Source organism: Macadamia integrifolia, chromosome 5 (assembly GCF_013358625.1).
Source record: "Macadamia integrifolia cultivar HAES 741 chromosome 5, SCU_Mint_v3, whole genome shotgun sequence".
In the NCBI taxonomy this organism is placed as follows: domain Eukaryota; kingdom Viridiplantae; phylum Streptophyta; class Magnoliopsida; order Proteales; family Proteaceae; genus Macadamia; species Macadamia integrifolia.
In genome coordinates this window covers 29845736-29851314 of record NC_056561.1, presented here as the reverse complement: position 1 = coordinate 29851314, position 5579 = coordinate 29845736, and positions in this window count along the sequence as shown.

Genomic DNA, 5579 nt, shown 5'->3' with positions numbered 1-5579 from the left:
CCCCCCCCCCCCCCAAAAAAAAAAGAATCTCTCCAATAAGATTATGTTACACATTTAAATATTTAATAATATTCAATGAAGTGTGCCTAAATCGACATGCATCCTGAGTTCGACTCCTTTTATCCCCATGAGACTAGTCCCACAGTTTCTATGGTTCTCATAGGACCTAGTGCTGACATGACTCATGTTTGTGGGGGAATAACTGTGTTTGGGGGATTAGTTAGGTCCAAAGGTCCTTGTTGAGAGAGAAAAAAAAATCTTTTGGAATATTCTACAGTAAACCATGCAAAAAAAAAAAAAAAAAAAAAAACCCAAGCCCCTCTGAATTTGTTATTTCTAAATCAGGTATGTTCAGGAAACCAATCCCTCGAATCTAGAAAGTGGTCTGAATCTGAGGTTGAGATCCACTCTGAAGTGATGAGTAAATACAGAATATTTTCAGATTTGAAGAAGTGAATTTCTAATCCCTTCAAGTGGTTCTCTAATCCACTAAGCCCATAGTAGATAGTAGATGCAACCACCAACTCTGAGCTCCGTAGAACCCCAAGTACTAAGAAATTAAAATTGGTTCTCTATGCTATGGCCCCTTTCGAGTCCCCAGGCCTAGATGGCCTCCAGTGTTTTTCCAAAAATACTGTGACGTGGTTAATCATGACTTTGTGGGTCAGTGAGATGTGGGGGATTGCAAAGGTAGAAGGCCCCCTTGTGTAGGGGGTGTAGGGGAGCGAAGCCTTGCCCAATTTTTTTTCACTTGGGGATCGGTTACTAAGGGCAATTTAATACTTTCTGGCATTAGGGTTTTACTATATTTGTAGCAAGGTTTCTTTTTCTAAAGGTAATATGAGAAAGGTGTGAGGATGAACACTGTAATACTATTTTTTATTGATAATAAAACAGAATCTCATCTCACCATGAATGTAGGCAAATCTAGCAAAACCATGTAAATCTTTGTACATTGCGTGATTGTTTGTTTTCGTTTTTTCATTCTTTCTGCATCATTTTAGGGTTACGTTTTTACAAATCACACTACTTCCCTCTCTCATATTCTTTTCGTTGATGATACTCTTGTTTTTGGAAGCTGATGAGCACATTTATGTGTGACATCTAAGTAGTAAAGTATGCATTTTTACATATTTAGAATGGAGCTACCGTGAGTTTTACTCTCTTTTTGCAAGTTTTGTATTTTAAAAGCTTTAAGTATTATTAGGTGTAATATCTCTCCAACAACAACTATCTAGTGTAGTTGGTGAGCTATGGTGTGCAAAATTTCCTTATTCACCAAGACGTCTCAACTTCGAATCTCATAGGATTTGAAGAGAGTGAGAAAAAGAAGAGAAAAATAAATTAAAAAAAGGGAAAGAAAATAAGCAAAAAAATTATAAGAAATTTCTCCAAGTTTATTTCTCTCTTCTCTTTCCTCTACTTTAACACTTTTGATCTCAAAAGATCTTACCTACCAATTGTGGATTTTTTCCTTTTAGAAAAGAAAAATTTGTTACCCTACCTCCCCATTCTCTATAAATACAACTCATGTAAGAGGAGGGGGGATACTTTATTCTTCTTCTAGGGTTTTTTTTTAGTTGCTCTCTCTTTCTCTCTCACTCTCTTTAGTTTTAGTTCTTCTTTGTTTTTACTTTAATCACTTTTGTAATAGTTTTTTATTTCAATTAATGCAAGCACTCTTTTATTTTTATTCAACCTTTTTATGTTTATGATTTATGCAATTGAGTTGTAATTTTTAAGTTATAGTTCTAGGCTAAGATCTAGGTGACAAGATCACGAGCCGTGGAGCATCTTTTTTTTTCAAGTTTAGTTTTTTTTTTTTCAAGATTTGTTTTTTTTAGGTCTAGAAATTTCAGATTTAGTTCATTCCAGGTCTGGTTTTTTAGGGTTGGCAGTATCTCAAATCACCAAAGCTCTTAAGTTCAAGCATTGATTCAGGTAGGTAGGCTTATTCAATAGTCTTCTCTCCCCCCTCTCATTATCTCTTCTGACTACCATTTTTTTCTTAATTTAGGATTTTAATTTCAGTCATTACATTATTGCTTTCCCTTCTCTCTAGGGTTCATAGCTAGTGTATGTGTTGGCTTTGCCCCTCCTATCCATAGAACCATCATTTTATTATTTTTATTTCAATTGCCTCATTTTCCCTAAAGTCAAATAGAGTAACCCTTGTAAGAGGAACTCTCTGGTCAAGTAGGGAAGCTCATGTTATAATACATCACTCGGACTAAGTAGAGAAACCTACTTGTGAGCGTCTTTTTAGCTTTATCCCCTTTCTTTTACTTTATTTTTCTTTCAACATTTTTTTTTCCTTCATTGCTTTTTAATTGCGTGGTTTGCGTATTTCAATTATTAAATGACGAATAGTTAGGACGTTATTTTAGATACATATGTTTAGGATGGTAGTTAGGATTATATCACAACCATTAATTGGTTCACTTTCACATTATTAAAAGAAGCCAAAAATAAAGTGACTGTTCTCCCTGTGTTCAACCCGTAGTTACACTAATCTGTATGCTTGCGATTACATTTTAAATCTCAAATAGAAGCCTCTCTTTTTGAGATTCATAACCTCAAGGAATGTTTGAATTTGTTTTGTTAAGCAAGTGGCAACAAATAAATTTGCAAAAATCATCCCTCATTTTCAACCCTAACACTAATCCCATAATCAAGAGATGGTTCTATTGAATTCTCAAAATCCCATATGGTGATCCTCCAGAGAAGTATCTCAGCCTCCCTACCCAATGTTGCATCTCAAAGCTAGATCTTTTTAGGGAAATTAACGAGAAAGTGAGTGGTGAACTTCAAAGTTGGAAGCAACAATTACTATCGTAAGCAAGTAAGGAGGTGTTACTAAAATCGGTCACCATGACAATGCAAAAATTTGTAGCTTTCCGCTTCAAATTGTTTGCTGCTCACCACTCCAAGAGGATTGCTGGATTCCCGTCTCTCTCTCTCTCTCTCTCTCTCTGTAGAGATCAAAGATGTGAGTATATCACTGAGCTGATTGACCGCCATAACAGAAGATGGAGAGATGACATATTGGACAAAATCTTCATCCTGAGGACACAACAACAATCAAGAATATTAGATTGAGCATCTCTTCTCTAGATTTTTAGGTATGGGGAGCTTCTAGAGACATTTTCTACTCCGTGAAATCAGCCTATCATTTCATTTGCAATCAAATTGATCACAAAGCCTCCTCTTCCCCATCCACTTTTGATCGTGAACATGGTAATCACACTCCATAATATGTTTGGAGGAAAATTTGGTTCGCTTTTACATTTTTAAAGATTCGTAATTTCTTATGGTGGGGTATCTTCTGATGGCCTCATCACTACCAATGGTCTTCTTAGGCGTAAAGAACTCCTACCAACCCTAGCCGCCAATGAATCTCCACATCATATTCTTCTCGATTGCAACTTTCACAATTTCTTTATTTTATTATATACTAAGAAATATTAGCAGCATAGCTGACTCCTTGATTCAATAGAAAATCTTATTCATTGAGTACAAGACGTCTTTGACTTTCTTTTTTCCTCTTTAGTTATTTGATTTATGTAATTTCGAAGCCTTGCCCTGGTCACGTGACTCACGTGTAAATAAATAGATCTATTTCTACTAAGGCTATAGTTTATATTTGAATTTATTACCTATTTTTGAGAAATCATTTGTGACAATATATTATCTGTCACAAATAATAACCGTTTGGTTACTTTTTATACAATAGATTACATAATGAGAAATAAGTTTGGTATGCCTATTTCTATAATTCTAACTTCTGATTTCTCTAAATACTACTCTCTCAGTAATTTAATCAAACATGTGAGATGCTGCAATATATTTTGTGCCCCAACTACTCGGGTTGAAATCGTCTGCAATTCTGATCTCGTACAATTCCGTGAAATACCACCTTCATGGGGTGACACGTGTATTGATACCAATACAATGGTCCAGATCTGATACAACTAATAAAATCTTAAATCAGTGAAGATGCATTTAAATCAGATCTGGACCATTGCATTGGTATCAATACACGTGTCACCCTCTGAAGGTGGTATTTTACGGAATTGTATGAGATCGGAATTACAGACGATTTTTTTCCCAACTACTCCACAGATTCCAACATTTCTTCTTCGTCTTCCTCGAAACCCTTTATCCTTCTTCTTATAGGATTGCTTACATCAAAAGTGAGAAAAAAAAAATGATAAAAGCTTCTCCCGAGTCTCTACTCTGTTATTCAGGTACTGTGTGTTGGAGTAGAGAAAAATTGCAATGGAAAGAGAAGTAGTGAAATGGGAAAGCAAGCCCTCGTGGCAATCTCCTCCTCTTTGGTCGGTGAATCAGACTCCTGCGACGCAGGGGGCGATGTTGTTGCTGTTATTGTTGTTTTGGCGCAATAATAGATGTAGTCGAACTGTCAGAGGCGCCCTCCAATGGCTGATAGGTTTTGATGCGAGGGAACCACTTGAGGAGGTTGAGGAAGCTAGCAGAGGCCACACTTGGGTTGTGCTTGTGATTTTGATCATTTCTCTATTATATTGCCATTTGTGATTCTGATCTTCACACACAGAGAGGTTTGAAATTAAAAACACAAGATCCACCAGGTAGTACTAATCTTCTGTCTATGAGATCTGATTTCAGCCTGATCAGAGAGAGAGAAAGAGGTGAGGATGGAAGATCTGTACTCTATCCGGCCAATCTTGTGGTTCTACCGGTAGGATTGATTCATAAGATTCTTAGATATGTGCAAAATTTTCTCTCGTTCAACAATGAAGGTGGAAAGACGAGGAAGAAGAAGCCCCGTTTTGTAAAATAAGATGAAATGACATTATTAGCCCTCAATAATGTGTTGTAGTGACCACGTACTCATTAAATCATTAAATCATAGTATCAACAATAAGAAATGATTTGTGGTCACAAATCACAAATAATTCTTCAGCAATTTGTTATTTGTGATTTATTTTAATTTATAATAAGAAAAAATATTGGGTATGTCACCGATATCAAGTATGCTAGCATTTCTTGTGTTTATCTTTCTTTTCCCTTTTTCTGAAATGACCTTCACATTATTCCTGAATGATACTCTATCATGTGTTTTTATTGGTGCTATCTACTAGCATATTTGATATCGGTGGCATATCTATTCCTCTCCGTTATAATAAATATAAATATGGATCATAAATCATAACAAATGTCTGAAAAAATAGGAATAACCATGACAAATTGAAACATAAATCAAAACAAAGAGAGCTTAAAACAAGGACGGCCAAACCGCACCCTTAAGCGTTTGTGCTGGCTTCCAAGAAGTTGTTGGACCCACGGTAGACTTTGGTGCTTTCAGTAGCGGTCAGAGCAGTCAAAACCGATGAGACTGTGCCTCTGCAGTCGGATAAGCGATGATAATATGCACTCAGCCAGTCGACTGGACTGTCGGTAGTCGGCAGTCATGTCCACGCGGAACACAAAATTTGTTACAAACGCAATATCAACAACAGGAGACAACCCAAGAACTTTAGATCATGCGCGTGGCGTCACGCGACGCTTGTGTTTTTTTTTTCTGAAAAGTAATCTTG